Here is a 10,701-nt window from a genome sequence, read left to right as displayed (position 1 = left end):
CTGCCTGGAATTTCACAGAGAGGGAAGAGGATGGGCATGAAATTAGCCCAGGCAACCGTGTCTGCCCGCGGCCTCGCGGCGCTGGTACCTGGTGCTCCCAAAAGCTGGCAGTCTGAGCGGAACCTTCCCCTTGGACCTCAAAGGGCCTCCTACAAGTGGCTCTTCCCAGCAGTGTCTCCAAGGGCTGGAGAAGGGATTTGAGCCTGGAGCTCCCTGTTGCACTCTTGCAAGGACCACAGGGATGTGGAAATGGAGACAGAAACGCTGCGCTGGCGATAGGAGGTGGAGATGAGATGGGAGCCAAGCTGGTGTCTGCCCACCATTATTAAAAATAACCAGTGCATGTATTTAGATGAGGCCTGGCTCTCAGGAGCTTGGCTGGCTGCCTGAACAGCCCCATGGAGTCCCACAAGGAAGGCACTCCTGGTGATTAAAATCTGATGGCAAAGAGCATCCGAGTAATTCCTAAACAGCTCATTCACGAGAGGGAGCGAAAGCCTCCTGATGCTCCTTGTGCAGATGAGGAAATGGCCAGCACAAATCAGCCCATGCCCAATGAGCAGGTATTTATGTCCCCTTCCCTAGCCTAGGACCAGGGACTTCACTTTGCTGTGCCTCAGTTTCCCTCCTCTCCATAGGAATAAAGTCTGGGTTTCTTTATAGAGAAATGTTGGAGAAAATAAATGGCTTCAGGGTTGCAAAGGGCCTGAAGACTGCAGGTGGGAGGCATTCCTGAAAGGAGACGAAAGCAATGACAAGATACTGAGCACAGCCAAGAGCTAGGCTGGATTTATTAAAGAAAAAACGAGGGAGACGTCTGTGGTCAGCTTGATAAATTGTCTCCCCCTCAAAGCTGTGTTTCTGTGTTATTGTTCGCCTGTGATGGGATCTTGACAAACTCTTCCCTGGGCTCAGGGGCTAATTGCTGAGTTCACAGAGTTGCAGATGGCCTTCCATGCTGTCATCTGAGCTGGCACTAGGCTGAACTGGCTGCAGACTGGCCATTGGGAAACCATTAGTGGGTCTGCTTGGTATTGCAATACAGGGCACAGTATTTCCTTTTAAGTCCAGTAGAGCCCAAACTCTTCCACTTGCTGGTAACCTTTAAAACAGGGAGAAGAGTCAGTTTCTGTTTGTGTTCCTTGTGAAATCCTGTCTGTAGTATGCAAAAGGATTTTCAGAAACCTGGTGTTGGACGGCCAGAAGATCAGGAAGAAGATGCTCTGCTTCTCCTTACTGCAAAAGCCCAGGGAGGAGGAAAAAGTTTGGTTGTCTGTGTTCCAGCAAAGCCACGACTTGGGAACTCTGGTGGCCTGCTGTCACCCTGTAGGGATATGCTCTGACTTGAATATTTGGGAAGTCACAGCTTTGACACAAGAGAGCTTTGTGAGAGAAATTGCCTGATTCCCAAAGCAAGATTTTGACTGAGAGATGTTTCAATAAAAATCTTTCTATTTGTGTGTAGATAAAGCAGTGTAAGTAAGGCTGTCAGATAAATAAACACAGGTGGTGGCTCATGAGGAGCAGGATTGTAGTGGGCAAATCTCTTCAGGAAATATCTCCTGGGTGTTGAAAGGTCCTAGGGATTCCAGGAGCTGCTAAACCAATCCTGTGTTGCTGGGATGGCACCTCAGACTAGGCTGAGATGGTGTTAACAGAAGTGGTGAATTGTGGCTGCTCTTCTTGCCAGGGTTTCCCCTCCAGCTGACTACAGCCATGTGGAAAAAGAGATGGAGGATTTGTCCACTCCTTGCTTGAAGATAAGAGTCCTGCTTTGTTGTTGCACTGAGGGCAGAAGTGTGGCTGCAGGCCAGTTGCACAAAAAACCCCACCAGAACTCCTCACAGATATGTCCGATGTCCATTCTATGTAAAAAACAAACAAACAAAACCCCACAAAATTTCCCACCAAAAAGCCAACACACCCACAAAACACTTCCAAATGGGGAAAAAAATGAACTGTGGACCCCCTAGTTATCAGCACCCCAGAAGTTCATGTTGGCTGGTTTTAGCTGGATACTGTAATGAAATGGCATTGGTGCTGAAAAAAGCCTTTTAAAAAAAGGAGAAGGTCTAAAACGAATCCTAAATTCCTTACTCTAAGTTTAACGCTGTCTTTATAAGCCTGAGCAATTGACTAGAGAAATGTTTAACTGTTTTTCTTGGCAGCTCTTTGACCTTTAGGTATCTCCTGGCCTTGACCTCAGCTCTTTCCCAGCCAGACAGCCGTGGAGGAATGCAGAGCTTTGCAGGCTCTTAATCCTAATAGATCAAATGCCAGTCTTGAGGAGCACTGCTGGAATCTGCTGGAGCATTGACCCATGTTGTCCTTGTCTGCACTGCTCTGTGGCTCCTCTGAGAGCCTTGAAGGACACTTCTCTGCCCAGGAGGATGTGGACCTTTCTCCTGCTTGTTTGCTCCATGGTGGCGTGGGAGGGATGTCACAGGGAGGCTCTGACTCCACCAGGAGGGTGTCTCTCATCATCTCGTGGTTTTTCATGGTGGATGACCCCTGCCATCCCTGCTGTCACGCAGAGCACTTGCTTTCCTCCCCACCAGTTCATTTTGCAGCCAATCCAGAACCTGTTGTCTCCCAAAGTGTGGGTGGAGGCACTGTGGGAGAAGACCTATGTGGATTAAACTCCAACTTGCTGCCATCCCTGCCTCCTCTGCTTAGAGCTGTGGCTGAGCAGGTTCCCCCTCCTCAGACTCAGGCTAGAGCTAACTCAGGGGAGAGATGTGTGCGGTCGTTTATCCTCCTCATCGACAGATGGGATCCGACAGCTTCTTCCCTTATGCAGTCACAGACTCCACAGCTTGCATCTTTTCCCCTTTTCTGCCAGGAATAACTTTAAGGGGGGGGGGCTTTAAAAATGGTTCATTAATGTTCTGGAAATGTTATTTTGTGTGTGAATTGCAAGAACTATTTACAGTAACTTCTCAAATGAACTTTGCAAAAGGGAAATAATTTTGCTGTGTGCAAATTTTGCAGCCTTTTACTGCTCTGTTTTTTTTTGGTTTTTTTTTTCCTTTTCCTGACAGCATCTACATTTTAAAGTTATGGCCCCAGGCTTAAGAAACTCAGTGTCTTTTTGGACCAGGTGAATTATGAATCAGCCTTGAACTCCCTTCATAGTGCTGAGTATTAATGTGTCCATATTGCAGAGGGTTAGTGACTTAGCCAGTGGGTTGAGCAGAGAGCAAAGAGGGGACTTGAGGTCTCCAAGTGTTTAAGGCAGGGCACTATATTCATTCCCTGCTAGACAGATGGGAGACAGTGAGGCCCATGGACCTTGGAGAAATTAATGGGGCTCTCTGAAAAAAAACAACCTGCTTAGAAATGAAATGTTAGCTGCACTTCCGTGTGCTCTGTGTGGCTGCCTTTATTTTTATTGGTCTCTCATTTGTTAAAGTTGTCACCTCCTGATGTCACCCCAACTTTCTGTGTTGGGAGAAGGCTTGGTGGAAGAGCCCTTCCATGAAGCATGGGGATATTGGCCAGTTGTGCTGCCTGTATCTTGTTTTAATGGGGGTCATTAACCAGTTATCAGCTTAACTGAAGATACTTGCTGTAAATTTAATTAAAACTGATTATGTGAGGTGAGATTTTTCTTGGATGGGAACTTTGCTGTGCCGCAAGGTGGGAGACAGCTTGCCCAGGCAGAGGGTCAGTGGGCAGGCAGCTGGCTTGGATGTGTGACTGGAACAGTTCGGTCAATATTTGGTCTGGTCAGTTTTGTTGATCTTTCCTGCCTTACATGAATTACCTGCAGATCCTGGGTTTCTGGAGAAAGATGTTTTGGATAATGCTGCAGCCTCTCTTGTCCCCAATATCCTGAGGCTTTTTCCTACCTCTGAAACCCATCCTGATGGCTATGGGTTTTGACTTGCATTATTTATTGTTCCCTTTACATCAGCCCCTCTGCTGAAGCCAAGCTTTGTCTCGTTGAGCTTGGCTTCTTGGCAAGTCTGAATCTTGCAAATACGTCCAGGTTCAGAAGAAAAACAACTGTTTAAGGATTTAGAATTTAATTGAAAGCCAAAAGGAAATACAGCATTTAATTCTGGATAATAGATTTTTTTTTTTGATAGAACAGCACTGATATTTTTGTTGATATTTAGTAATAAGTGCTGTCACTGAAATACTTCTTTTCAAATATAATTTTAATTGAATTTGAAGCAAAAGGCTTTTCAAGATGAGGAAAACTGAACTGCTGGGCTCAGAAATATTGCAGATAGACATCTTGATTTTGCAGAATTAAAATATTTCAGTGTGAAGAGCTTTCAATGTGAAGGAGTCCGGAGTGATTTGAGGAGTATTTCAATGTTCCTGAATCTGCATTTTCCCCTGCTTATAGACACAGTATGTGTGTGTGGTAATGGAACATTTTTTACCTACTTCCACAGTAAATGAGTAGCTAGCACAGTTCTTTGGTGAAAAAACTTAGAATTTAAATAGACAAGCTGGCAGGTTACTTAATCTCTGGATAATTTTGCCTGCCAGCAGAAGAGTATTTTTCATTTGCCCAGCTCAGTCTTTGGCCAAGCCAAGAACTGAAGCTGGGCTTTCCAAGTCCTTGTCCCATGTCCCAAAACAAGATCCCTGTCTTCTGTCTTTGTCTGCAGTTTGTGATAGATCGCCCAAGTCTCCTGATGTAATTTCTCTTCTGCTCCCTGACTGTATGATTTGAAACTTTTATATACAGGCCATAGCAAATGCATGTGACACACAAAAATATGGGTATTCATCAAAGCAGCACAGCTGCTCCTGAAACAATGGTGCTAAGGAAGCCCATTCATACTAATTACAGCAGCACAAAGAATTGTGTTGCTAAATTTGCTGGCAGGTCCCAAAAATGTTTTGGCTTGACCTGAAACAGTCTCTTTTGGGGAAGAAGCTTTTGGCAAGTTGAAATGTTTTAGTTTCACTCTAGGAGCAGCATTTTGTTCTGAAGCAAAGGTTTGGCTTTAAGTGGAGACGAAGAGTTAGAAGATGGAACTTTGGTTTTAAGTTCAAGTGAAGTTTTTTGTTTGTTTGTTTTAAAGGAAAGAAAGTTTTGGTCTTGCCTTTGAGTTTGATAAAAAGGGATAAGTGGAATGGTGGTTTGGGCAGCTTGTTCTCCCCAGTCTGAACTCTTCAGCTGCTGCAGGGTGGCCTCACCCTTCTGCAAGCACCAGGAGAAATGCCTCACCTGAGGGTCTGAGGCCCAGGTGACCTGTCCCTTCTCTGCTTTGGCCCCAAAAATGTGCCAAGCTGATGACTCTGGTGAAGCCCAGTAGCCCTTGTGTGCTGGGGGGTGGGGGGACAGTACAGGGGCAATTCCTCTCCTAAATCTCTTTGTTTTGAGCCCAGAAGGAGCAGAGTGCAATTACACTCCACATACCAATATTTCTGTGTACTCCTCTGATGGCATTCCAACCGCACAATAATATTTTCCTTTCTGAAAATAGCAGGCTGATTTAGTGAGATCCTTGAATGTTTAGAAAGTCTGAAAATGCATAATTAAGGTATCCAGCCAACTCCCCCTTTTGCCTTGTAATTACTGTGTGTTGATAATCACCCCAAATGACTTCCACCACCCGCTCAAGCTTAACTTTGCCCCGCAAATCTGTCAAAACAGAGATGTGTATCAACATCTCAATTTGCTATTACGACAGAGGGAACAAACTTCCTTTCCTCTTCAGATGAATCGATTTTCAACGTAATTTCACAATCGTGCAGTGGGTAGAATGCACAGGCACAGCCTCTGCATGCCTTTCTCTTCAGAATCCTACCTGCATGAACCTCTCAGTTTATCATTGGGGTTGGGTACCTAGAAGAGCCCCAAAGAGCTGCATGGAAGGGGGCAGTGAAAGGCTAGCAGCCTCATGCCAGACATCTGAACTGAGGTGAAAAAGCAAAATGTTTCCAGCCCACATGAGCTTTGCTGGCTTCAGCAGGAGCTGCTTTGTTTTTGTGACAGGGTGCACGCTGGAGCCTGCGTGAGTCAATGGCAAAACTGTGCTTCATGTTGTTTCAGTCCCTGCTTTTATTAAGCAGCCATTTGGATGGCATATGGAAATTAGTGTTATATTTAGGCATGTTGTCCACAAAGACAGTTACAAAATTATTTTTAACCCTAATACTTTTACTAATCATCCTAAAACCCACCAACGGGCACTAACTCTTCTCCAGCAGGACAGGAAAACTCAGCTGAGTCTTTAGGGGCATATTTCTGGATGGGAAGATGTTTGCTAGAACAACCAGCTCACTTCACTCTGATTCTGCTCTATCTCAAGTTGCTCTGCCCTCCTTGCCAGCATCCCACCGGTTCCTTTGGCTTGCCATACTCACAACCTTTCTGCAGCAAGTCCCAGGACTTGGCAGATGCCTCGGGCTGCTCATGGCTCTGGCAAGCCCTAGCAGCTGTGTTGCAGATCTGTTCTAACACACATCTGTGTGGGGCTGTTCCTGTGCTGGCCGTGTCAAAATCTAGGGTGATGCTGCTTCTGCATGCCCAGTGAGTTGCTCCAGGTGCTTGCTCCCAGTTCCTGGGCTTGCCTAACCCTAACCCTAACCCTAACCATAACCCTGCCCACAAAGCACACCAGCCCACCAGCAGCATTCCTTTTTCCTTTAAAGAAAGACTTTTTTGCAAGCCTTTCTGCAGGGGAGAAGCCATAAATATGGGGTTAAGAGCTGATATTGTGGATAGGCTATCCAAGTTGCCAATGGAGATGCGAAAGCACGACTGAAAGCTCTGAGATTGATTTCTTCAGGAGCTTTTGCGGAGAGGCCAGAGGCAGTGTGCCAAGATCTCCCAGGTTGGCTCCTGTCTGGGGTACTGCAGGAGATTCCTGCTCATGAAACCCTTGTTGTAACCCACTGGAGTGTTCTGCGGGATGTCTGCAGAAGGATCCGTTCCCTGCTCCAGGCATGGCCTCCCCCAAGGGCCAGCGTGTCACTGTAATGTGACTCCTCAGCTTGATCCAGCTGGTGGGTGGGTAGGGAAGGAGCTCTCTTCTCCCTCTGTCGCTCCGTGCAGCAAGTCTCCCTGCCGGGATGCCAGCCCTGCTCAGCCTCAGATAATCCAGCCTCTATTTTTGGCATTTTGTATTTTTTTTTTTCCTTTTTCCTTGGCGTCTCCTGCTGCCCCACATCACCTCCAGGCCTAGGAAGATGTGTGTGCCTCCTCCCGTGGCTGTGCTGGGCAGCGAGCAGGGATGATTGCCTTGCACTCCTGCACTGCAGTGCAGTGATGATGGCAATTTATCAGGCTGTTCCCTGGTGGACTGGACTTGACCTGGCCACGAGAGTCTCAGTGCTTCCAAACAGCTCCACTCACGTGGTGCCCATTCCAGCTTTCCTGGAAGGCAGGCGGATCTGGCGGGAACTGCCTGACACGCCGCCATGGATGCATAATAACCTTCAGTTAGGAGGGGAAAAAAAGGATAATAAAAAAAAAAGAAACAGAAAAAACAACCTTCTGCCCACGATCCCGTGGTAACCCTAGAAATATGGGCATTAACGTCCAGAGAGCTTTCTCCTCTGGATGAGGGGGGAGTTAATGGGTTTGGATTATTTGTGGTTATCTGGATTTCAGATTGACACCATAAATATTCAAACTCTGAACCTGGCTGGATGCAGCCGCTGTTGACTTTTGTATGACCTAGCTGGAAACTTTAAATCAGCTGTCGACTTGACTTTCAGGGGAGTGAAATGCTCCAAATCCACTAGATAGCATCTCCTTGGTGTTTTATTACCTCCTGAGAACCTCACTTTGGTAGGGACCCAACTCCAGCCTCCTATCAGAAAGCAGGGCTTTGTTAAGCTTGCAAAGTTGTTAAACCTGCCATGTGGGAATAAGGGTGTCCTACCTTGTGGCAACACACAGGGCTTATTATACTGAACGTACATGATTAATATACAAGTGAAATGAGTCCAGATGCAAGCCTAGCATTGTGTTATTAATGGGCTAACACAGATCTCCATCAATGGTGCTCTCTGTCTGCTGGATCACATTGGATGCTTTCAGTGGGCTTTTTTTTGGGGGGGAGTATTTTTTTTTTAAGCATTCCTTTGTCTTTTGAAATGGAGGTATAGGGCTTTTCTGAAGGCATTGGTTTTGCTGCCAATGTAGAGTGTGCTGTCATTTTGGTCAACAGTCCAGGGCTGGTTTGTTAAGTGAGTCTGGAGTGACACATGGTGAGCAGCTGTGAGGGTGGGCCAGCAGTGATGCCTTGGGGTGGCTACCTAAAACAGAGGCCTGACAAGATTAAGAGAGAAAAAGCAGGTATTTATTGAAGTTTTTCAAATAGGCACACCTTGGGCAGCCAGAAGCCTCCCAGAGGGGCTACACCCAGGATGGATGACGGCTGTGAGTTTTTCAGACAATTATAAGTTTGGTCCATTTACGTATCAGGGGTTAATCCTCCAATTATTACAGCTTCAGGTAATGAAGTAATGTACCCCCAGTTTGCTCCCCCCCATTTCACTTTTTGTTCATGCTTTTCAGGGCCTGAGGCAGTAGGGTGTCCTTGAGTTTCAGGCCCAGAGGGATTGTTGTGTGTGACCAAAATGTGAAGACAGTAGCTAACACTCTGTATGGAGTTCAGAGTTACACACTAAGGGAATACAGGATCTCAAAAATATAACAGCTACATCCTAAGGCATCAGCAGTGCCACCTTGAAGGATGCTCTGCTGCCCGGTGACAGAGCAGAGCAGCCCTCCACCACTAGATTCATCACAGCAAGCAGTGTGTTCAGCACTGCCAGCTTAATAAATGTCACAGTGACCACCGTGGTGGCAAATGTTATGGCCTTTGCTGGAGAAAGAGACTCAAACAGCATTTTGGTAATTGTATGGTGGCAGTGGGGAGGGCAGTGACATAGCTGATGTGTCCCTCCTCTGGAGAGCTGGTCCGTGCCTCCAGGGGTGATGCTCTGAACAGTCAGAGGTGGATAAGTTGGGGCTGGATGTTTTGCTGGAGTTGAGAGGGGACCTGCAGTGTGGCCGGAGTCAAGCCACCAAACCTTTGTAGCCCCATGGGAGATACCAGAGCACTCTTTGCCTCTTCTTCCCTCAGTTCCCAGCTGAGGGATAACCTTCCCAAAGCCATGGCTGGATTTGATTGCCCAGTCCTAAGGCTGGTGTGGGTTCACAGCAGTGTGGGGCACTCAAACACCAATAGTCATGTGGCGTGCAGGGGTTTTGGGTCCACACAAAGTATGGTTTTGAAAATGCAGGGGCTGGCAAGTCCAGGCTGACAGCTTTTAGACTAATTGGTTTGATGGTCTGGACCTCTAATGTAATGTTTTATCACGTCCAACAGATTTCTGTTCCAAATTCCCTGAGGAGATCCCTAAAATAGCTGTTCAATGAAAAGCTTTTCCCTGCAGCTAAGTGAGGGGTGCTGGCATTTGAGAGATTTTGGAAAACCAGCCCCACAACCTTATGCATTATCTCCCATCTCCCTTGCTCCTCTGACTCTGAATCACAGGCAAATGGCTGGGATTGTAGTGGCCAGCGCTCCAGGTCTTCATTCCATCCCCACCTCTGCTGGGAAGGTGCTTCTTCCTGCAGTTCCTGCTCCTGGTGCTTTGAGATCCCTCTCTGCAGAAGTCCCCAGAGACACGTGGTGTCCTGGAGATCACACACACAGGCATGTGGAGGTCCCAGCATGGCCACAGCTGTCCTCTCATGTCTCCAGCCCACATGGTGGCTTATCCTCCAGCGTGCAGGATTCTTGTAGGGACACCCTACAAGCAGAATCCCTACAAGTGGGTTCTTGTAGGGACACCTTCCTCCAAGCTCGCTCCTGGTTATGAAGATGTCTGGGCTCTCTGATACAGCCTCACCTGCCTTGTGCTTTTAATGCCATCTATGAGTTGCTCTCTGCCGACTAAGATTAATTGAATATGTAAAACAATAGGTGCAAGGAATTAATACAGGGCTTTGTAATACAAGATGACTTTTATTCTAGTTTGAATACTTCACACAGCAGCTATAAGTGCATTAGTTTTATTGATCTATATTCAAAGAATTATTTAAATGTACCCTCTGGTGCTGAGTGTCAGGGATTTTCCAATGCTTGCCACTATGCATTTTTCATTAGAGGCTAGCGAAGGTAGATCCAAACTTTCACTGCCCAGGCAAGATTAATTTCATCTTGACAGCCCCAGCCAAACACAAGCTGAGTGTTTTGAGAGCTGACCACTAACCATGGTCTCACACCACGTCCCCTGGAGCGGTTTCCTGGGCTGCTCCTTTGGGCTCTCCTGCATCGCCAGCTTCTCAGTGCTGCCAGGGTACACTGGCTACCAAACACCCTGCCTCCAGCAAGGCTTTTCTTCTGCATTTTGTTTTAAAGAATGAAAACGGATGGGTTCCTATATATAGCTGAAACTCTTGTATTAAAACCCTGTCTGTACCATGCATACTAAGCCTGGCCTGATCTTTCAAGGTCAGATGTTTGGCAGGTGCCAACACTCTGTAGCTGGTAGAACATTTCCTCCATCCAAATGTGACTGGATTGCCTTGTATTTAATCAGATTTCCCCCCCTCTGCTTTTGTCTAAAAATGCTCAGTTCATTCTCTTTCCCTTCCCTAGTGAGAAATTCAAAGGGAAAAAAAAAAAGAGGAAAAATAACAACTTAATTTCTGGTGAAAAGCATTCTCAAAACACCAAAAGTTTTTCTTTTAGTGATGTTTGATGGTTGTCT

Source organism: Anomalospiza imberbis, chromosome 9, assembly GCF_031753505.1.
Source record: "Anomalospiza imberbis isolate Cuckoo-Finch-1a 21T00152 chromosome 9, ASM3175350v1, whole genome shotgun sequence".
Classification (NCBI taxonomy): Eukaryota; Metazoa; Chordata; class Aves; order Passeriformes; family Viduidae; genus Anomalospiza; species Anomalospiza imberbis.
Note: the sequence above shows the minus strand (reverse complement) of the source record.